General features: G+C 37.2%; 2 long non-coding RNA genes across 2 annotated transcripts; both read left to right on the top strand.

The window, feature by feature from the left end:
* Window positions 1-23,123: 23,123 nt before the first annotated feature.
* LOC145105715 (uncharacterized) lies at window positions 23,124-23,989 on the top strand. Its single transcript, XR_013707401.1, has 4 exons — window positions 23,124-23,168; window positions 23,370-23,419; window positions 23,659-23,810; window positions 23,890-23,989. It is a non-coding gene; the product is annotated as an uncharacterized LOC145105715 (long non-coding RNA).
* Window positions 23,990-24,378: 389 nt separating this feature from the next.
* On the top strand, window positions 24,379-24,730 carry LOC145105712 (uncharacterized). The gene is made up of 2 exons (XR_013707400.1): window positions 24,379-24,420; window positions 24,516-24,730. It is a non-coding gene; the product is annotated as an uncharacterized LOC145105712 (long non-coding RNA).
* The last annotated feature ends 474 nt before the right edge of the window (window positions 24,731-25,204 follow it).

Raw genomic sequence — 25,204 nt, 5'->3', positions numbered from 1 at the left:
AGTTTTCTGAAAAATAATAAAAACAGAAAGTAGCATAAAGAATAGAGATTATAGAAAATACAAAATATATAACCGAAACCTTATCTTAATTGAGTGAAGCGAAATAGACCGAGTGTTCGGTTCATTTCGGTTCCTTAAAATTCCAGAGCCGAAATAGACCGAGCGTTCGGTTCATTTCGGTTCCTTAAAATTCCAGAGCCGAAATAGACCGAGCGTTCGATTCATTTCGGTTCCCGAAAATTAAAGAGTCGAAATAGACAGAGCGTTCGGTTCATTTCGGTTCCTTAAAATTAAAGAGCCGAAATAGACCGAGCGTTAACTCCATTTCGCCTGTCTAAATTTTTAGTGCAAGATTTGAGGATTCGGTACGGACTCTGCTTCCATCATTCCCAGGCCTTGTAAAATTTTATTGAAACTTGCTTCAGGTAAGGCCTTTGTGAATATGTCAGCCAGTTGATCAGAGGATCGAACAAAATGTACTTCCACGTTTCCATCTTCCATATGATCCTTGATGAAATGATATCTAAGTGCAATGTGCTTAGTTTTTTAGTGTGGCACCAGATTGTGACAAATCCTTATTGCACTTTCTGAATCACAATAAAGAGGAATCTTCTTCATACAGAGCCCGTAATCTCTCAGTTGACTTTGAATCCATATAACTTGAGATGTCCAAGATGCTGCAACTATATACTCAACTTCTGCTGTTGAAAGTGACACACAGGTTTGCTTCTTGGCATCCACCTGTAGTGCTCTTTCGGTCCAGACCACATCCTCCAAGATCAGCATAAGAAAAAGCTTGAATGAAGAATCCAGATTTTGCAGGATACCAGAGACCGAGAGATGAGGTTCGCTTCAGGTAACGGAATATATTCTTCACTGCCACCATGTGAGGTTCTCTTGGATTAGCTTGAAACCTAGCACAATAACAAACAGAAAACATAATATCCGGTCTACTAGCTATTAGATACATAAGGGACCCTATCATTTGACGATATAGTGTTATGTCAACAGCAGGTTTTTCCAGAGATGGTGTTAACTTAGTGCCAAATGCCATAGGAACCTTCACTTTAGAGTCACCCGTCATACCAAATTTCGTCAGTAAGTTCTTTGTATAGGCCTCCTGGTTGATAAATATACCTTCTGGTCCCTGTCTAATATTCAAACCAAGGAAAAAATTAATGGGACCCATTGCGCTCATTTCAAATTTAGTCTCCATCAACTTCCTGAATTCAGCTGTTAAGCTAGGATTCGTAGAGCAGAAGATGATATCATCAACATAAATCTGAACTATCATTAGATGTTCGCCTTCTTTCTTTCGGAAGAAGGTTGGGTCAACCGAACCTTGTTTAAATTTTGACATTTTCAAAAAGCGAGTTAAGGTTTCATACCAGGCCCTTGGTGCTTGCTTTAATCCGTAAACAGCTTTATCCAGCACGTAGCAATGATCAGGGAATTTCTCGTTTACAAAACCTGGCGGTTGCTCAACATAGACTGTTTCTTCTAATTCTCCATTCAAGAAAGCACACTTGACATCCATTTGGAAAACTTCGAAGTTTTTATGAGCAGCATATGCCAAGAAGATTCTAACTGATTCCAACCTAGCTACTGGAGCGAAGGTTTCCTATAATCTATCCCTTCCTCTTGGAAATATCCTTTCACAACCAACCGAGCCTTGTTGCGTATGACGTTCCCCTCTTTATCTAACTTATTCCTGAAGACCCATTTCAAGCCGACCACAGAAGCATCCTTTGGTGTGGGAATCAGCCTCCACACTCGGTTGCGTTCAAACTCATGAAGCTCATCTTGCATTGCTTGGACCCAATCAAAATGATCAAGTGCAGCATTTACAGTTTTCGGTTCAACTTTGGAAATAAACGAATTAAACATACAAAATTCAACTTTAGAGAATAATGCAGTTTGTTTCGCTTTCAATTGAGAACGAGTAAGAACTTTCTCAGAAGATTCACCAATAATTTGTGCTTTGGGATGGTCCTTGGTCCATTTTACTAGCGGAGGATAGTTTAGATCATATGCTGGATCTAATTCAGCATCCACTTCTACTTCAAATTCTGATTGATCATCATCGCCTTCGTGAGTTGCATTCTTTTTCTCCCCCTCGACTGGCGAAGTGTATCCTTTGGCAGCATCAGTGTTTGCATCCTCTGTTAAAGTCAGATTCTTCCCCTCGAATAGACTACTGTTGGGTGGTATTGGATCAATACTTTCCCTTTCGCCTGGACCTTTATGAGTTGGGGACAGAATTGGATTCTCCCCCTTGAAAGATACTTCGGTTGTCTTTGGTGCAGTTGAACTCTCCCCCTTGAACTTTGAGCCATTACTAGGAGAGTCATTTGAGGGTAGACCACTTGTCGGTTTGGAAGGTTCACATTCCATTTCTTTGGCAGCTTCATCTATTACCTTTTTGAGATTATCAATCTTGTTATCTGCTGCTTTCGCCTCTGAGTTTGTCGCTTTCTCTGGTTCATCAAACAGCCGCATGTACTCTTCAAACAGGTTGGAGATAGGAACCGAGACATGTCCAGATTCCGGAAATATTTCACCTAAGTCACTTTCATTCCTTTGAACTTTCTTTATGTAATTATCGTCAAAGGTGACATAGTAGGTTTCTTCAATTCGCTTAGAGCGTTTGTTCAACACTCTGTATGCTTTTGATGTTAATGAATAACCCAGAAAGATTCCCTCATCTGCTTTCACATCAAACTTATTTCGGTTCTCTTTAGAGTTGAAAAGAAAGCACCTTGAACCGAATATGTGGAAAATTTTGACATTCGGCTTCCTATTATTTAAGATCTCATATGGAGTGATTGAGAATCTCTTGTTGAGCAAGGACCGATTCTGAGTGTAGCATGCGGTTGCAACAGCATCAGCCCAGAAGTATAATGGAAGTGAAGCGAAACTGAGCATGGTTCTGGCTGCTTCACATAAAGAACGGTTTCGTCTTTCAACAATTCCATTCTGTTGTGGTGTATAAGGGGCCGAAAAATTATGAGTGATCCCCTTGTCAGCCAGAAAGCTTTCAAAATCGTTATTCTTGAATTCCAGACCGTTGTCACTTCTGATATTCCTTACCATCTTCCTCAGCTGCACCTCAACTTGCTTGATAAATGTTTTCAACTTGGAAGTTGCATCTGATTTCTGCTTAAGAAAGAAAACCCAGGTGAAGCGTGAAAAATCATCTACAATAAGAAGAATGTACTTACTACCACCGATGCTTTCTATAGCCGAAGGTCCACATAAGTCAATGTGCAAGAGTTCAAGAGCTTCAATAATCTTTGTATTGATTCGTGTAGGGTGGCTCTTTCTGCTCTGTTTGCCCATTTCACACGCTGCACACAGATGCTCCTTGTCGAACTTGAGAAGAGGAAGGCCTCGAACGTAATCACCAAGCACCAACTTATTAATGTCTTTGAAGTTCAGGTGCGATAAACGTCGATGCCATAACCAGCTTTCATCTGTGTTCGCCTTTGACAACAAGCATATTGCTGGTTTTCCTCGAATTGGGTTGAGATTTAAAGGGTACATATCTCCCTTGCGTTCAGATTTCAACAGAACCTTCTTGGATTGTTTCTCAATTATCTCAGAGCCCTCATCATCAAATGATACTTTCAGACCGGTTCCCAAAACTAATTGTGACACGTTGATGATATTATGCTGCAATCCTTCCACATATGCCACTTTTCGAATTGAGAAATCTCCATTTGTTATCATACCGTATCCCTTAATTGTTCCATAGGAGTTATTTCGATACTTTACACACCCACCATCTTTCAGGGACCGAAACTCCCTCAGCTCTTCCTTCCTTCCTGTCATGTGACGCGAGCAGCCACTGTCTATGTACCATTCATCGTCGAACTGCTCGTCACTGATTACCTGCAAATTCAAGCAGATTTAGGAACCCAAAGTCTCTTGGGTCTTGGTGAGTCTTTCACAGAAAAAGGAATTACAGCAGAAATATCAACCAAATATGTTCTTTTTACTAAGGTGGTTTGATCTTTTCTTTTAATTGTATACACCTTGATTTTAGTTTTATCTTGTTTAATTTCTGGTGCATTACTTGGTGTGTTGTTAGATGGTTTATGATTTTTCTTTTGACTCCTAGGGTTAGCTGATGATTTCTTATTGTCGAACTCAGAGTCCGGTGCTAGCTTTCCCTTTCCTTTGACGTCCTTCACATGATTTGATTTGCATTGAGACTTGGAGGAACTGGAACTGGGTTTAGGACCGAAACAGGGTTTAGGACCGAAACTAGGTTTAGGACCGAAACTAGGTTTAGGACCGAAACTAGGTTTGGGACCGAAACTAGACTGAGGACCGAAAGTTGACTTTCGGTTCTAAGTGACGGTGTTGGGACTGAAACTAGGTTTTCGATTCTGGGACTTGGAATAGTAAGAATTAGGACTGAAATTTTCCTTTAGTTTTTCCTTTCCTTTGTCCGTTGATTCTTTCTTAGGAGGGACATAGTTTGGATTTTGAGATTGCCAGTGACTTTTTCGCTCATTCAGATTCTTTGCATATCTTTGATTTCTCAAGCGTTTCTGTTCAGCTAGCTCCTTCTGTGATTTGTGGATATTGAAGCTGGCCTTTGGCTTCTCTTTTTGAGTTTCAGTTGTTTTGGCTGGGACTTTCGGTTCTTCCTTTGGTTCTTCAGGGATTTCTTTGGTTCCACTCGTGCTTGGTTTGTCAAAACTAGAGGGTTTGTTGATGGGTTCAGCAACGTATCTTCCTTTAACCCTCCACGAAGTCTGCTCAGACAAGCCTACAGTTTCGTCTGCGTTGTCAATAGGGGCTGACCAGAAGTAGTCATCGCACCCTTCAGCATTATCTTTATCAACTAAGATTCTTAATTCTGACGTCTGCTTTGGAGTGACCCCTGTAACTGCATAAACCTGATTTGGCACAGTTTGAACCTTTTGATAAACCATAGCCTTTTCTTTGAGTTTCTGTTTCTTGTCTTTTGACAGACGAGCGAATTCAACCGAATTTTCAGAAATTAGGGGTTTCTCACTCTCGGTTTCGCTCTTCATAAACTCAGAGCAATCAACCACGTCTTCTACTGAGATTTCACTCATCTCACTTTCCTCATCAAATTCAGACGTATTTTCTAAGTCCATTTTATTTTCAGAAGTTAATTTGGCATTAGATTGATCAAACGATTGAATAGTGTCTGACTTGATTTTCAACCTATCATATTCATCTAAAATATCTTTTAGCATACATTTGTGTTCCTTAGAATCGATGAAGGTTTCTATTTTGTCCAGTCCAATTTTGTAAGACATGGATGTCTCTTCTGATGACACTACTGATTCACATTCTGCTATGACCTCATCTTCCTTAAATTCAAGGAAGGGCAGAATCATCTTATGAATTTTCTTTCCTATCTCACAACTTAAATGCAGTTGAGCTATATTAGTATATAAACGCTTAGCAATTAAACAAAAAACATTCCTCTGTTTTAAAAACTTTAAATTGTCTCTTTGCAAATAAATACTTTCGTCCTTAGCCCTAACTAACTCCGCCTCCTTCAGCTCAATCCACATCCTTCTCTCCTCACTCTTTGAAGACACCCTGCTGAGTTGGTCAGTTAGGTTAGAGTTCGCTAAGCGAGTTTGCATTAGACTACCACTTAAGTTAGAGTATTTAAATTTTAATTCATTTAATTCTTCTTCATAATCTGTTATTGGAACTTTAAGTGATTCTAGGATGGATTGTACCTTTTTGATCAACCGGTCGCAGTCGTTGATCTTCTCACTTACTGGCTTGGCCGCAAAACACTTGTCCTTGGTCAGGTTCGGTTCCTCATGTGCACTTTCGGTTGATGAACCACCTGTGACAATCAAACACTTTCCAGCCGAACCTGCTTCCTTTGCCACATAAGCCTTTCCATGAGTGGGCTTTCTCACCTCTTCATCCTCAGAGTCGGTTGACCAAACTTCAACTCCACCGAACTCATCATCATCAGCATTCTCCTTCACAATCAAGGCGTTCATAGAACTGTTAGTCGCCTTCTTTTTCTTGATCTCTTCCAACTTGCGCATATAGTACGCCTCATCATCTTCACCATCTCTTTTCTCAACCATTTTTCTCAGCATGCAATCTTTGGCAAAGTGGTTCTTGCCTTGACAGTAATTGCAGTCATATCCTGAGTCTCCTGCAAGCTTGCTCTCCTTCTTATCTTCATCCTTTTGTGAGGAGACTTTCGCTTCATCCTTTACCTTCTCTGAGCTGTAACTTCCCTGCCAGTTTCAGTTCTTGTTGACCGGAAATTTTCTACTTGCAAACTTCTTTGGATTGGTGACCATCATAGCGTACTCTTCGCTTGTAAGGTTACACTCAGACATATCAGACTCTTCTTCTTCTTCTGCAACAATTTTTCCTTTTGAGACAAGAGCCAACGATCCCACACCAGAAACTACTTTCGCTTCTTTGGTTACAACACTTTCATGGGACTTAAGTATCCCCACAAGTTTCGCTAGCGAATAAGACTTAAACTGTTCATGCGCCTTCACAGTGGAAACCACAGCCATCCATTCCGGTCTCAGCCCATTCATGAAAGTCACCTTCTGCTCGATCAACTTCCTTTCTATTCCATGCTTGATCATCTTACTTAGGAGATGATTGAACCGATCGAAAGTTTGTATGAGTTTCTCCTCTGGTTTCTGTTCGAAAACTCCAAATTCTGATAGCAGCAGGGTTTGAATGGAGTGTTCCAGATCTTCATCAGTTGAATAGAGTTCTTTCAACCTATCCCAGATTTCTTTGGCCGTCGTGCATGAACCAACTAACCGAAAAGTGTCAGATTGCAAGGCGAATCTTATCATTCTCATGGCCTTCACGTTACACAGTAGCTTGTCTTTCTCATCCTGTGGCATCTTCTCTACATCCGTCACCAGCTTGTTATAATCCTTTTGGGACTTAACATTCGTGTTCATTCCTGAATGTACAAACGGTCCAAGTGTGATAGCTTCCCAGATGAGATAGCCATTATCTTCAGATCCAACCACGTAGTCTTCAAAGTGATGCGCCCATACTTCATAATCTTGAGTATAGAGTATGGGTATCCTAGTTGTAGATCCAATGTTGTTTGAGATGTTGATGGGATTTGTTTGCGAGTCTTCGTGAGACATGGTGAGCTTCTAGAATCAAACCTGTAAACTTGAGATTAGGGTTTTATCTGAAACAGAGTTGCCGTCGAAACAAAGAAGACGACTTCTATTTATACGATAAAAGCGGAAACCCTAAGGAATTCTGAATACAGAAGGAATGTGTATTGATCACACAGTCTCCTGCTCTGATACCAATTGTTAGAACAATGTTCTATCAGGATCGTTTGATTCTAAGAAATTAAACAATTAAGAACGTAAACAAGAACACGAGTATGGCTTTGAATATGTCGTATGATTAATACTTCAACACCTCAGAAGAGCTCGATAAAGAACTTCGACTGTAGAGGTGTTTAGGTTTACAAACTATTAACGTAATTAATCAACTCCGTATAATGCATACATGCATGCATATATATAGTATAACCCTACTAGCTATTCTAGATAATCACGGATGGACAGGCCCAATCCGGATACAAAACATAAGGCCCATGACGCAACACTTATGGACTCAACACTCCTGTCTGACACTGCAGGGCCTGACTCCTTCTGCTGACATGACCAACCCCGTTACACTTGCAGCAGCCTAAACCCCTGGAATGTCAAACTCCTTTGTGTACTTTCCCGCATGTGCTGCACTGACTTCGGCCCTGCTGTCCTTTCTCCCGATGATCAGAAGTCTTGGGTCTCTCCCCGGGACCCTCTACTATATGCACCTGGCATGACCCTCTCATCTCAAAGTGCTCCAAATCGATCTCGCATCCTCAGACTTAGAAGTCGTATCCTCCAGGGTCTGACACCCTGTCACGCTCACTAGCTCACTTGTCAATGGTTGAGCTGCAACAGTTGGAACATCCTCTGTCCCCAAACCAGGTCACAAACTCCTCCCCAAAGCTTCTCAGATTCTCCAAGACTCTCACCGATTCGAGTATGGATCCTGTGCTTTGAGTAGTACGGGCCCAATACTACCTTCCATACCTATCCATACATTCCTCAGCAATCCTCCCGAATCCTCCAAGTCACTTCCTCAAACTGATGTACCCAAGTCTCACTAATCCTCACTACTAACCCACTGAAACATATCATAGGCTTTCCTAGGTTCCCGAACCCACCCAGTCCTCAGCTGCTGAAAGATTCCCAGTAATGTCAACTAGCTACCTCAGGAATATAGCCACATGCAACAGAGATCAGATAATCCTTCGAGTAAAAGACACATCCCTAGAACGGTTGGACTCAAACAAGAGCTGTGCAATAGAGTCAAGTCCATCACTCAGAGATTATACGGCCTGTGTCCCATGTGACTTAGCATATTCACTTATTAGCTAACTCACATCACTAAGAGTCCCACAAAGCACAAAGCAAACAGCATTCAGACAATGGAAAATCTAACCATCATATTCCAATCAAACCATTCTATCCTCTAATCAAGAATCTGTACTAGCATGTAATTTGAAGGCTCATACAATCAGGCATAACCTAAACAGGCTATCCTATCACTGACTGATGAGTACTAGCATGCATATCTACAAGCACATACAGTAGGCACATAAGGCATCCTTCCTAGTTCCTTATCCCTAACCTAGCATACAGTTCTCATAAACATATCATATCATAACATAACATGTATGGGTATCTTTGGGAAAACTTACTTGATCTCGGCTGATTGCACGCATAACACACCTTGTTCTTTTCTCTTTTCAAATTCTTTTCAAAGTTCTTTTTATAAAAATGATTTTTCTTTTGAAAATTTTCATACCAAGTCCTCAGTTTGAGTTCAGACACACCCGAGAGTGTGCCCGAATCCCTCAAACCAAGGCTCTGATACCAACTTGTAACATCCCAAAATTCAAAGCCAAAAAACTATTTTTAAATAAGTTATTATAAAAACATAAGTATAAAAACATCCATAATAACATCTCATGTCAAAACCAAAGTGTCAATAGTCAAACATGTTATCATAAAATAATATCAGAGTGTAATCCCAAAGATCTCATGTGCGGAAAACATAGTGTGATGCGCTGCGATCGAGTCGGCTCCTTTCCTTTGAAAACGAAGTACCTGAAACCAAAACTATAAACCGTAAGCACGAAGCTTAGTGAGTTCCCCCGTTATACCATATACCATATAACAAACATACTGCCAGGCAATTATGGGGCGCCCGAACTACCCTTGTCAAGCAGTTCTTGGGTGTTTGACCTACCATGCCAGGCAATTCTGGGGTGTATGACCTACCCATGTCAAGCAATTCTAGGGTGCTTGACCTACCCTGCCAGGCAATTCTGGGATGCTGGCTACGGGGACTATTTCACCCCTACCACTACGACATAATAACATAACATAAAATACTGTCAGGCATATATGGGTGCCCAATCTACCATTCGGTCCTTACAACCGTAACACGGGGACTATTCCCACTACTACCACTAACACACAACATCCTATCATGCTAACACATAAAACATATCAGGTAGTAGCAAACCTAGATAATTATCACAAAGACAATTATCAATCAAACAACTCCTACTAGTGGGCCGACATTGTAGCCGTAGACCCACTTCTACTGGAAGGTAACTCACCTCACACTGCTGACGTCCCGCAGAAAAAACCCTGGTTGCTGGATGACATATTCCCGAACTGTCAACATCAAAATAACACCCAATCAGTAATTGGGTTCCAACATATATCCATAAGTACATACTTGGGGTAAATACTGCTTTACCCCTAACTTAGCTTTATTCAAGCCCAAGGCCCAATCCAAAGGCCCAAAAGTCAACTATGATTCAAAGCCCAACATATGGCCTAATTTTCCAAATTGGGCCCAAACCTTCACATGGTCTTATACTAAGGCTCAACCATTTATTCCAGTCCAAACATTTAGCATTCTAATGGCCCAATATCTCATGATCATAAAGGCCCAAAAGTCAACTATGATTCAAAGCCAAACATATGGCGGCCATGGTGGGTATCTTTTCTGTTTTCCAGCCATCAAACACCATCTACAATCACACACACACGATTCTGATTTGTTCAAAGGGTCCAGCCACCCACCTAGTGGTGGACGGTGACGGTGAAGGCACTAAATGGCGGCAACAACCGCGGCTAATGGAAGTAACAACAGCATTTTCGGCGGCATCCACCATGGTTGGCTACCATGGTGGTGCTTTATGACTTCTACTCGACAGAAAAGGAGAAGAAGGCTCCTGCCCGTCGTCCTCGTCAGCAACTGGAGCGTCAACGGCGTCGGATGGCGGCATGGCGTCAGCGACTACGTCTTCCACCGTTTCAGCACAACAGGGGCATCAAATTTCGGTGGTTCACGACCCACACCATCACTTCCTGTTCCCGGTAGTGGTGGCGGCTAGAGGCTCGTAAGGTGGCAGATGAAGAAGGAGAAGGAGAAGAACGGCGGCTTCTGGTAGTCGCTGTCGTCGGCGGTTGACGATGGGTGTTCTAGCTTCAGCAGGCAAGGGGCGGCGGCCGGAGGGAGTGGGAAGGAGGGTGGCGGCTGGGAGGAAACGATTAGGGTTAGGGATTGATAAGTGATGACGGGCTATAAACCCATCCTCAAGAAACTTCCGTCCATAATGACATAATCAGTCCCTCCTCTCCGAAATGTTTCCATTTTAGTTCCAATATTTACCAAATACACCCCAACTTCCATAATTCCTCTCAAATTCGATCCATAATTTACTGAACAACCCCTTAGTCTCCAAAATCTCTTCAAATGAAGTCCCACAAGTTACCAAGTAGTCCCTGCCTTCATAAATATTTACGAAACCAATCCGAAACTTACACTTTTAACCCCTGACTTCTAAAATTGTGACAGCCAGCTCCTCGAGACCAACACCTTGCTATACAATTATTGACTTTAGGGCTACAATTCATTCACCAATTTTATCTATTTATTTATTTAACAAAGGGGGTGTTACAACTTGATAGATTGACTCTAGCAAGGCATCTTTAGATTTCTAATTAAGTGCAAGAAAAAAAAGACATTTCATACTGAGGATGAAATATCAAATATCAAATGCCTTTTAAATGGGCCTTATATAGCTTGGTGGTGTTGGGCCATCGCCCAATCTAGCCCAATCTATCCTCCGGTTAGGCTAGGCTAGGCTCACCTTTCCATGGTACATAGTTTGAGGAGTAAAGTTTAATGGTGATAATTAAGTCCGTAAACGAATGAAAAGTTCGGTGAATTGTTCGGAAGAAAGTTCGTTTATGTTCATTTATTTATAAATGAACGAACATGAACATAAATTCTCGTTCGTTTAGCTAAACGAACGAACATGAACAATGGTCTCGTTCGTTCATTTATATTCGTGAATTTCCGTTTATGTTGTTTGTTTATGTTCGTTCGTTTAATGTTATTTATGTTCATATATGTTCAATTTTTTTATTAAATTATTATATAATATGTCCATTTATATTCATATATGTTCAATTGTGTTTGTTTATCTTTGTTTGTTTATGTTCGTTTAGCATGTTCACAAACATAAACAAACGATGAACAAGGTAATGGTTAAACGAACGAACATGAACAAGAAAACTCATTCGTTTATCTGTTTGTGTTTGTTCGTTTGTTCGGCTAACTTTAATAAACGAACATGAACAAGCATTTGTTCGTGTTCGTTTGATCTGTTTACAGATAATGTTGGAAAGTGGGAGGGGAGATTCAAGGGAACTTGAGTAAACTAACTATTATAAATAAAGTTTTCAAAAGAAAAAGAAAATCATTTTTTGAAAAATAATCATTTTCTCTGGAATGCCTAAATCCAGAGTGTTGTTCATATTCCGGAGTTTATATATATATATATATATACATGCAAACCCTGAAGCTTTGGATCTAATTTGTCTAATGAACATGCAATAATCATCCAAAGCCATAAACCCTAGATCTAGCATACAATAATCAAATTAACATATGAATTAGGGTTTAGATCTTACCTTGATTGTTATGTAGCAATAACAATATCAATTCCTCTTTGTAATTGACTTCTGAAAGCTTAGTGTCACAAGTGTCACACCTCTAATGGCTCACAAACACCAAGAGTAAGCAGATGACTTAGCAGAAAAGAAGGAGGCACCAAAAACCATCCAAGAACCCTTAGGGATTACTTCCACACGTTTTTGGGGCCTTAGGGGTTCCTTATATAGTGAGGTTATTAGGGTTTTGAACTAGGAAACCCTAATCTGACTGCTTAGGCTTTAAGTAGCCCATTGACTCCCTCCTTAAAGGCCTTGGACGAATTCTCATGGGTTTCTCCATAGATTTCATCCACTCCAACCTTTATGGAGTCCATTAGCCCAATATCCAACTATCACACAATTGACAGTTCTAGTCCCCTTTATTTAATTAATGTCTTTTAGCCACAAAATTAATTCTTATTAATTCTTGACTAATAATAATTAAACAATATGATTTCTCTTTTAATATATTATTCATATAATATATGAACAAATCATAATCAATCTCTTTCTCCACAAATCATCCTATCAAGTTGCTTTGGTGAAGGCAACCCAAAAGGACCATGCTCACAATCGGGTCAAGTACATACCAAAATAGTTTTGGGGTTAGACACCTAATCCAACAGTCTCCTACTTGGATAAGTCTAATAACTATTTTACAGACACGACTTCGGAACCTGATCAGCAATCGTAGCTTTCAAAAGCCGCTGTCGAACTCTGATCTTATCAGTAACGCTTCCTTTAGATAAGGGATCATATATTCCTCCATTCTAGATATCGTATGAACTGAGACATGGATTTTAATCATACTCTCTGTTCATGTGTTGTTTCTCGATTTCCGATTTATGACGACTGGCAACAGACTACAATTGAACACATCAACTCAGTCCTGACTTGGCCAAGCGCTTAGAGGTGTCATCACTAAATCATCGAGAGGCCCACATGTATCGCTTTTATCTCACATTGGGTAAAAGGAACGGATAAACTTCGACTCAATGCTCGCTTGTACCTACTCATCAAATCACACACAACAATATGTTTTATAACACCAAGTTACTGGTGCGTTTACATATTATCAATGTGCAACCAACTTGTAAATTACAACTCACACGTCTCGGTTTCAAGAATATAAGATATTATCGTCTCACCAATCACTCGTGATAAAATCCATGAAGCTATCCAAGTGAGCGTGGGTTTAATCCAATGCTCAAATCTTAATTCATAAGCACTCATGAAGGTTGTAGCAAACTTTTGCTATGTCTAATACACTTTAGACATTCTACAAGCCAATTCACGACAGTCTTCTTTCATATATACTTCCAAAATATGAACGACTGTGGAACGTTTGAATAATCTTATTATTCGGGAAGTCAAAACATGCAAAGTGAAACACAAGAATAATCGAATCCAATATGGCCCCAAACTTTTGAGTATAAATAAAACTCCTTTTATTTAGTCACCATATTGATTACACAATATTCATTGTATAATGTTTCGGATAATCAACTTATTACTTGAATTATAACAGCAGTTGTCCCATGCACCAAGCATGCACACTCTGTTTACCTATGGTCCTTACTTTGTGAAACAAATCAATTGAAAACATTTCTAATGATGCTCATTTCACAATCCCTAATCATTATCGTTAGTGTAAGAACACAAAATTCTTGCCACTATTAGAATATGTCGGATTCTAACATTTTATGCAATGATCATTTTTGTAATCTTATTGCACAAAAGTCACCAAGACTTTGCCAACGAAATTACAAAGTGTTCTATTGGAGATTGTTACAAGGCAGTTCCATAGACACGAAGTCTCACATTCAAAGTACATTCCTTTGAACATCCTTCTTGCATAAAAGTTTCTAATCTAGACATGGATTCTCAATATCCAACTCCAAATATGGAAACATTTCCATATTTGCCATATGACAACTCATTATTAATAGAATCATATCTATTAATAATAATGTCGATATGGTCCATTCATTACTATACTTTCAACTGCTTACAAGCGACCAATCCTTAGCAAACCTTAGATTGTCGTTGACAGTTGTTCAATTTAATTTAGTCAAACCAGTTCTAGTCCCTTTTCCCTCTTAATGCCCTAGGCATTTGGAAAATTTTAGAATGGTCAAATATTACAGCATATGCGATTAGGGGTGTCAAACGGGTAAAATTTTCGGGTTTCGGGTAGAACGGGTCTGGTAGAACGGGTATTTCCTTAAGAAAATAATACCCGATACCCGACCTATATTGTAATTCGGGTTTTCGGGTTTCGGGTATTCGGGTTTGAGGTCGGGTCGGGTAATTATCGGGTATACCTGAAACTTTCTTAAATGACATTTATTGATAATTTATTTTTATTTTTTTTTATTTTTACATGTTGGTTGGTTTAATAAAGAATCGGGTAGGAAAATATTCCATACAATTAACAAGTACATATATAATAACAATACAAATCATTATAATATGTTATGTACTTTTTTAATTCCATTCTGTGCGATAGTGAGAAACTGAGAATTGTGATGACGGTTCAGGACTTCAGCTTTAGCGTCGTATTCCCTTTGCAAGTTTGCGTTGACTGTCGAGTCGTCATTCATAAGAAGGAAACGAATGGTTTTGTTTTATTTGAAGTGTGCGTACGTGACTGCATTGTATATTTGATATTATTTAAAAAATGAATTCGGGTATTCGGGTATACCCGAAAATAAATATTCATACCTAAAACCCGACCTATATTATTATCGGGTTAACCTATTACCCGAATGTTCATACCTGTTACCCGTTCTACCCGACCCATTCTACCCGAATTCGGAACGGGTCGGGTGGGTAGAACGGGTTTCGGGTTTTTTTGACAGGCCTATATGCGATCGATCCTATACCAGAAGCGTATGGGACACGATTCATAATGTCTTACATAAAAGCATGATACTTTATCACCCATTTGCCATAATATTTCTATTTGTCACATGCTCACAATTCGAACTATGAAGAGGGATGTCGTAATCACAATCGAATTTTGAGAACGCAATTAATATATCCTTGACTAAATTTGATTAAAATTTCTCGATCTAAGCTTTTAGATTTCGAAACAAAGTATAATATTCTCTCCCTTAATTATAGCAAAACAACTTTTCAACCCATGCAACTTTGCAAAGTGAATCTTTTGTTTTCTATAATTAACATTGCTAACTTGCAACACTTAAAATAATAATCATGCTCCCACTAACATGATGATTATATCCATACCAGCATAACATTTATGCTCCCACTAGCTTTGACACGTATTCAGAAAACCATTGGACTTCTAGAAGGCAATACTTATTGACTTCCAAAGTTCATATTTCTAATACGATATGCTTCGATAAGCCTTTATCTAAGCTTCTCATACACCTTTCCTTAAATAACTCACATGTGTGTCTAAAAAATTCTAGAACTTACAGCAATAAGTCTCGAATGTTCAAACTAATTGCCAAATCTCACAATTCGAACTATGAAGAGGGATGCCGTAATCATAATCGAATTTGAGAATGCAATTTACACAATCGCTATCTCCTTAAAATCTCTCTTAGTGAAAGCATTTCCTCACAATCATTTTCATGAAGGAGAGAAACCTCATGACACTTAGATTTTATGGTGTATGTTTTCCTATCCATGTGAATTTGTTATAACCATAATCATAAGATAATGTTTTTGACAAATCCAAACTCTTATGGACAGAACTTGTTCATTCTTAATTTATCGCCATCAAGGGTCCTACCATTGCTTCCAAGTTATTTAGCAGCTCACCCCTACCTATCAATGTACTTTCCATTGATCAGGGTGCTTGCCTTTATGTAGTCAATTGAGAACTCATAGAACTCATATGCATAGTTGACTTAAACTGGAATGGCACAGAAACAAAAAGTTGTGTCAACACGATAGGTTACAAACCTTAAGACGTGTGCTAGTGTTTAACAATAGGTTTACCCTTGATTAGTTCTTGAAACTTTTCAAGATCATTTAGAATCCTACTAACCTCTTGACATATAAGATTCTCTTGTCAAGAAACATTTCTTGACAAACAAATATTCAAGAGTTAGTGCAGATTCTTATCAAGACAAACCATTACACACAATTGGTCTTGGTTGGTCTTTGTCTTACCCAATACATCACAACTTACCAATTTCAAGCGTACAATAGCAAGAAAACATTTTCCTACTTCACATTTGATGAGTGTGTTAAAACTTCTTAAGATGTGTCACTCAAGTCACAATCTTGGAGTATGACTCTAAGACTTGATTTTTGAACGAAGTATGATTCACTTATTGATTTAACCATTTCAACAATTTCCAATTCCTCTTCTTAGCCATACTAGTGCACTAAGATTTACTTAGAGGATCAATTGTGACACGGCTATAAAATCACTAAGTTAATCATAAAACAGATACTTAAGTACTCTCCCATCTTTTCAGATTGGAGAAACTTTTATCTTTCTGCCTAATTGATTCTTCTTATTCGTTCTGCTATTATTGAAACTTTTCAATGATTCAGAATTACACTTAATCTTGTAAGCATAACCATATTTACTAGACTTTTAGTAAATCATGATGAGTATTTTATCGTTCTTTGTGTTGGACTTGACCAGTGCGCAACATTGTGTACCAGCTCTCCTAGTCCTTCACTTGACTCTTTGTCAAGGAATTAGTCTCAATTTTCCAAATATGAAAGTTCTCATTCATCATACAATACAAGTTGTATGATTCCAAGTTTCTATCCAATTGAAACTTGGGCGATAAGAATCTTTCCTTATTTGGTAAATTTCTGACATTACCACAAATAACATAACTAAGAATCAAATCCATTCACAATATTGCTAACAATAGAAACATTCAAACACCAATTTTCATAAAATCCATCGCAAGGAAACATAAATAAGACAAAATCAAAATTTATTTTATTGCGGAAAAATCTTGTCATTACAATGCGATTACACATGAAAACTATGTAAATATTATTTAGCAATCTGTCCTAACTCTAAAGTAGCAGCTAAAAAATCCGATCTTTGAATCATGCGATCGAAATCCATTTCTTCATGACCAGATTCAGCTCACTTCTTTCTTTTAAGCTTCCTTTCTTTTCTTCGATCCTACAAAACACCAAATGTAATCATATCACATCATGTATTAAGAATCTAAAAAGGAACTTAATAGAGTTAGATAGTGGATTTTACCTAAATCAGAGTCATACAACTTGACTCTCCCATCTCTTAGATCTGTCAGGTAATCAGGGCAGCTTCGTAACCAATGCCCCTTTTCTTGGCAATAAAAACAAGTGGATCTCTTCGGAATAGCACACGTGACAATCTCAGACTCAGCCTTTATCTTGCGTAGAGAAAACTTTTCTGGACTTCCAATGTTGCCATTGGCCATAGAAGATTGGGATATTGATTTACCAGACAAATTTGCTCGACCAGTGCGCCAAATCATTTCTGATTCAGCAGCAATAAGCAAATAAGTCAAATCAATGAGGGTCACGTCGTGGTCCATCATATAGTACTCTCTAACGAACTTACCATATGATTCGGGAAATGACTGAAGAACCAAGTCAACAGTCAACTTCCCCGAGACATCGACACCCAACATTCCCAATCTATCAATATGCAACTTCATATCCAAGACATGAGCGCATACCGACTTTCCATCTTCGTGTCTTTTCGCCAATAGGGCTTGAGTGACCATGAACTTTTCAAGTCTTCGAACACATGGGTCAGGGAGAATTATTGGAGGAGGTGGAGGAAGCGAAGCATGATTTCCATTTCCAAAATCTAATCGTGGAACATCATCTTCATATGAAAAACTTTTTCCTAAGGATTCGGGAAGACTATATTTGTCAGACTTTGACATCTACAAAATAGGAGAAATTCAAGTTAGTTGATTGAGTCCTTAATAAAACACCCAAATAAGATATTAAGGCTAGGACCCAACACAATATTCTACAATTTGGAAGAGGGATGCCATAATCCAAACTGCAGAACATTTGAAGGTAGGTAAATGACGATTTACCAATTTCCACCATGAAAAACGAAAATTGAAAATTAAGTTTTAAATGAATTGAAACTCCTAGATCTTTTGAGATTCATTGAACTTTTCAATAGCATGTTTAATCTCGATTATGCCCTTCATTTGTGACTAGGATGCTGAGGATCGCAAATAAGGTGTGAATAACCATGCGAATGTACGTGGTGCCCTCAATGTTACAGTCACCTAATTGACGTGCCGGTTAACCACACACGCTCCATCGATCTATGACAAACATCGAGTCACCCTTTGCCACCAATGCCAATCCCAACTTAGTATGCCGGTTAACCACACACGCTCCACTAACTGTCTCTGCAAGGGTACAAAGTGTAATTTCATGGAATTGCATCAAATTCACTTTTCCTAAAGTAACTAAGATTTGGGAATTTATAAAAGCGTTTAGTTACTTCGTATTTCATTATACTTATAATGGAAGGGTGTGTCATATCCTACCCGTTCGGCTAACGACCCTCCACTAGTCAAGAGTGTGGTGGGTAAGAGTGGATACCCATTCAATCGCCATTTTATAGGCAATTTCCTTAAACACCCCTTAGAGACCAGCTTCGTGAATGAGGCCTACTAACGGTAAGACTGACTCTTTACTCATACATATATAATATGTTAGACTTTTAAATGTTATATAGTATAAGGTGTATTTTACACTTTTAAAATACTATGTGGTCTAAATTAATAAATTACACTTTTAATTTAATTAAATGTGAACCAAATTATTATGGATTTATTAACTCTCTTTTAATTATACACTTAATTAACATAATAAAACCATAAGGGTGTAATTTGAACTTTTCAAAAAACTAGGGTTTTAGAATTTAATATTTTAAAATTAAACTTTTAATCAAAATTCTAAATTCCAAAACTTGAGGCAAGTTTTGAAACTTTTCAAAACATTAGGGTTTAGAATTTAAATATTTCGAAATTAAACTTTTTAATAAAAATTTAAATTCCAAAACTTGAGGGAAAGTTTTGAAACTTTTCAAAACATTATCAAGAACATTCTAGATCAAATTACAAATAATAACAATTAAACAATTAATTGGTGATTATCTAAATATGACCTAATTCAATTTCTTGCAAGATAATTCAAAACAAAATTACAAATAATTAATATTTATCTTATAAAACAAGTAATTATCTTAATTTTGACAATTATCTTCTATTTTGGTAAGGATAATCACCAAATATTGATAAAATTTGGATTTTATTAATGAAAAACATTTTTGGTAATTATCCCACAACAAAATATGGCAAAATCCCGAAAATTCCTCCTTCTGACCATCTGACTCGTCGAGTCAGGGATGGACTCGTCGAGTTCCCACTGGACTCGGCGAGTGCACCTATGGACTCGGTGAGTCCAAGCTCCAGAAGGCAGAATTTTCGACTTTCAGCAATGAATGATCATGAAAAACATCAAATACATCAAACAAACAGCCTAGGCTCTGATACCACTGATGGGTTTTGAGCACTACATCATTTCTATGGTGTACATGCAAACCCTAAAACTTTGGATCTAGTTTGTCTAATGAACATGCAATAATCATCCAAAGCCATAAACCCTAGATCTAGCATACAATAATCAAATTAACATATGAATTAGGGTTTAGATCTTACCTTGATTGTTATGTAGCAATAACAATATCAATTCCTCCTTGTAATTGACTTCTGAAAGCTTAGTGTCACAAGTGTCACACCTCTAATGGCTCACAAACACCAAGAGCAAGAGGATGACTTAGGAGAAAAGAAGGAGGCACCAAAAACCGTCCAAGAACCCTTAGGGATTACTTCCACACGTTTTTGGGGCCTTAGGGGTTCCTTATATAGTGAGGCTATTAGGGTTTTGAACTAGGAAACCCTAATCTGACTGCTTAGGCTCTAAGCAGCCCATGGACTCCCTCCTTAGAGGCCTTGGACGAATTCTCATGGGTTTCCCCATAGATTTCGTCCACTCCAACCTCTATGGAGTCCATTAGCCCAATATCCAACTATCACACAATTGAGAGTTCTAATCCACTTTATTTAATTAATGTCTTTTAGCCACAAAATTAATTCTTATTAAATCTTGACTAATATTAATTAAACAATATGATTTCTCTTTTAATATATTATTCATATAATATATTAACAAATCATAATCAATCTCTTTCTCCACAAATCATCCTATCAAGTTGCTTTGGTGAAGGCAACCCAAAAGTACCATGCTCACAATCGGGTCAAGTAAATATCAAAATAGTTTTGGGCTTAGACACCTAATCCAATATATATATATATATATATATATATATATATATATATATATATATATATATATATACACACTTATTCATACGTATTCATAAATGAATATAATCTGTTCTGTCGGCCCGGTACGCTGGAGGGTTTAAACGGTAGATTCAAAATGAATGACACATATTCATTCCGTCGTTCTCAACTTTTTTTCTCAATTGAACCCTCCCATATATATATATATATATATATATATATATATATATATATATATATATATATATATATATATATATATATATATATATAGGGAAGGGTTATTTGGAAAACAAAAAAAACCCTAAAAAAACCCTAAAAATCATAAAAATGCATAAAAAAATACTTAGAGATTACAAAACTTTTTTTTTAATTTTTTTTATAAAAAAATCGCAGGTTTTTTAATAAATTCGCTGAAAAAAAAATCATTTTTTTAAAAAAAATGTTTTAAAAAAAATCAGCGAGTTTATTTAAAAACATGCGATTTTTTCATAAAAAAATTCAAAAAAAAGTTTTGTGATCTCTAAGTATTTTTTTTATGCATTTTTATGATTTTTAAGGTTTTTTTTAGGGTTTTTTGTTTTCAATAGAACCTAAACCTATATATATATATATATATATATATATATATTATATATATATATATATATTCAAAGAAATTTGTTTATTTTATTTTGGAATTGCAAATATTACATTTCGAAATGTTTAATGTCACCATTTTTCAAAAACAATATCTAATTTCATGCAGTAATATTGTATATAGTTTTTGGATTTCATGTTTAAGTATGTTTTTTTTTTAACTTTTTGTTATATTTAAGTAAAAAAAACAATTTTTTTTCTCGAAATTCCGGAATTGTTTTCGGATTTCGAACTTGTTCTTGAAATTCCGGAGGTTTTTTTTTCGAAATCCAAAATTTTAGTATAAAATCCGGAATACTGGTTCAGAATCCAGAATGTCATTTCAGAATTAGTCAAAAAAAATCTTAGTTGAAAATACTCATTCCAAACAAAGTGGTTATTTTTGCAAATAAATAAATAAAATGTTCGTTATTTTTTTTCAAATTATTATATATATTAAAATTGTGAACAAAAGAAATAGTGAACATGAGACTTTTTGACCAGTTTTGGTCCCTTAAATTACATTTCCGGTCCCTCTATTTTTGTTACATTGGTCGTTTCTGTTTGTGTTATTCTTGGTCCCTACATTTTCTGTGTTTGTCACTTTTAGCAACAGTAAAGCTGTTGCTACGCAAATCAGCTCTATTTATATATGGTAATATCTCCACCGCCTTTCACTGCTTTGAAACTTTGACCACATTCTCGATTCTTCTTTATCTTTTCTGCCTGTACCATCTCAGATAAACATCCAAATTTTCTTCCTTCTTCTATCTAAACCTTATCATATTTTGGGGGTATTGTTGCTCTGTCAGAGCCGTCCTCAAATTCTTGTCGGTTTTGAACAGATCAATGATCGATACAGGGAAAAAGAAGCAAAAGGTCACCGCCTCTTCAAGTTACTAAAATTGAAAGAAACGGAGTTCGGCTCATGCATCGCCGATTCCCTATTTGCTTTACTTCTCACCCGTATATCTTCGATCCTCTCATCCGATTACACTCCACTTTTGAAGGATGACCCAATCGATTGTTCATATTACTGCTTCTCCACCCCATCCTCCCACCGCCATCGACTGCAAATCGCTTTCCTCTTTTCTTCGTTTTGTGGCCGGAAATCGGTCTTCTTAACATATCTGATGGCCGATGTATCTCAGTTTTCTCTGAAATTGATGTTACGAAGTCGGTAAACGGAGAAGGGACTGAAATCAATGCTCTGGTAGTCGGCTTCCCCCTTCACCGTCCACCGCCTTTCTCCATCTTTTATCTTATGGTTCCATCTTCCGGCTTTCTGGATAGGCCAAACGATTCCATCGATGGTTTTGCTATCCTAAGACTACTCTAAATCCCTATTAGTTCATGTACACCTCAATTTCTTCAATTTCATGAAGGTTGATTTTGGATTTTTTTTATTATTCTCTTCTTTTATCCATGTCTTCTTTCCTGTTTTCTGTAAATTTTGGGGAATTTAAAGGAAAAAAAAATCGTTACCTGTGTTGTATCATAAAGATTTGGGGATGTCAATCGAAGTTTCGTTTACCCCGTGGTCAGCGATTTCATAATTCTTCTGAAACTTCGCCTCTATTACTAACGCAGTTTCATGGCTTTTTGAAAAAAAAATCCATTTCCAACCTCACAGAGAGGTTCTGTTGTGAGGTTCTGGGTACTGGACGAAAAGTTGTTGAAGGAAATCCTAAAGTTTTTTGATATTATTTACTTTCAATCTTCCGCCTTCTCTCTTAATCAATTTTAATGTTTCGAATTTTACACATTAGAGATAGGGGAAGTAAGAGAGCATCATGAGGAAGGAGGTAGCAAGAAGAGCTGGAATTCAAACTCTCGGGACCTCTAAAGCATTAGTTCAACAGGATGAACAGAGCATCTTGGCCATTTTGCTGTGAAAATCATGTAAAAAGGTAAATTCACCCTTTGCAATTTTGTTGTAGAATACATTTACATCGTATGGAACATAGTTTTACAGATCTGAAGTGCAATGTGGCAGGCAACAATTGAAGAAAACTCAGAAGTCGGCTTTATATTCTGTCTTTTGCATTAAAAAAAGTAACATCAAACCTTTTTTTTGCGGGAGAAGAATATCACATGGCCGGATATCTTTGAGGAGATACATGTATGTTCTTTTTACAACATTACTATATATATGTCGCACTTCAATATTAAATGTTGTTTGTTAGAATACTATGAAACCGATATGTTTCACATTTTAACATATCAATGTATTTACGTTTTCTACAATTTTCTACTTCCACTTGGTCTTATTCTTTAAACTTTAGGCTAATTATTATAGTTTTGCAGGACCATGTGCGTGCAGAAACTTAGAAGACAACCATTTTACAGCATCAGAGTTATATACAAGGCATAGTAAGAAAATATTTTCAACCATATGTGTATCGGTTTATGCCTTATGATTTAGTCTAAATTTGATTATTTTTTTTTTCATTTTTGGTCATATAAAATGGTAAAAGTATAATAAATTACTAACGATATGAAATATTTTTACAGGTTTTAGAAAATGTTAAATAACACTAAAATTTTGTATTTTACTATATGGTAAATTTTCGATTTCCTTTTACTTAAAATTGATTCACAAATGTTTTTAGGAAGAAAAGACGTTGAATTCGGTGGTAGTTTTCACAAAGGTATTTGAACATTTAACCAAGAGTGGCGAATGTGAAATGACAACTCTGTCCCTGTTGGAAACTTTAAGGTTGAGCCGCCTGAGTTGTTCTAAGGTCGTGGGGAGCATTTGAAGGTTAAATAACAAGTATGTCCCTGTTATGAAAGTTTGTATTGTAAACTATTAAATCATGATTTTTATCTTTGTTATTTAGATAGGAATGCTGAAAAGTCGTATCCGCCCATGTGATATCGCAATAAATATTGGCAATGCTTGCATGATTGGGGACAATCCTTCGGATGATGTCAAGGCCGCAAGATAGATTTGTTTTATTACTTTTTAATTTTTATTAAATTGAATTCTAACTTTATATAAACATTCGTTTTCCCTTTTTATTTATATATTGCAGGCAAGACATCCACGTTTTTCAATTTTGACAAGGATATGTGTTTTTAGAGGAAGAGAGAACCGCTCAGATTATCCTGTTTATCGGGTGAGTTGGAGTTGAAATGATTTATGATCCTTTTTTTTCAAAATTTATTTGAATTTTGATGTTGAAAAGTACTTATTGATGCATAATAAATTTTGGATGTGTGTATGTCTGATCCACTTTGTATGTGTGTGTCATATGAGATGAATGTGTATGCTCAGATTTTATCATGGGTTTTTGCTTTCTAATGTTTTCATGTAATTACTGTGCAGGTCAGGTAGCAGAGTTTATGTTGTCCGGATTAAACGCAATGAGGTATTATTTTCCAACTTTTTCTGGCCCTTAATGCCTTAATATACATCATTTCGTTATCTAATAGTTGTGGCATTAATTTATAATGGTATGGCCAGCTTATATATGCAGGAATCCAGCACAATCCGGCTTCCGAGTTATACCCGATTATAAAGCCTTGGCCATTTCGAGGGTGGGCAAGGAGCTACGTTTTTTTTTTTTTTTATCTAGCGTAAGTAGAACTAACATAAGTGCAATCTTCCGAGAAGAGAAGAATGTTACCGATCTAAATATTATGCTCCTAAGCTTTTCAAGGTAAGAAAATTTGTTATAATTCTAATAATGTGAGTCTGGTCATTAAATCTCTGTATAGGGAGATTGTTGTGCTAATGTACATTTTTTTTTTATTCTTATTTTTATAGCATACTGCAACACTTTGATATATTTTCTTATTAACACATTGTCCTGTGGAAATTCTATCCAATTATTGGATTGTATTTTCTTATTATAACATTTACACGTTTGTAAATGGACAAATCTCCTACAATGACAACGTACTTTATTGTGGCTAACAACTTAGGCAATGTACTTTACTTTGACGCAAAAGCAACACCTTCCGCCCCCCGCAACGCTTGGGGGGGGGGGGGGGGGGAACTTTCTAGTACAAATTAAAAAAGTTAGATTATTTGGTCGCTTGCAGTGACTCTAGGGCATGCGGCATAGTCTCATGTTTGCAGCGGGGGATTAGTCGGTGCGCGAAAACTGACTCGGAAATCGTCGTTATGGAAGTTTAGTTAAAATATATAGA

This window comes from Lactuca virosa, chromosome 1, assembly GCF_052849685.1.
Source record: "Lactuca virosa cultivar CGN04683 chromosome 1, Lactuca_virosa_CGN04683_v6, whole genome shotgun sequence".
NCBI classification, from domain to species: domain Eukaryota; kingdom Viridiplantae; phylum Streptophyta; class Magnoliopsida; order Asterales; family Asteraceae; genus Lactuca; species Lactuca virosa.
This window is presented reverse-complemented; position numbering and strand designations above follow the sequence as displayed.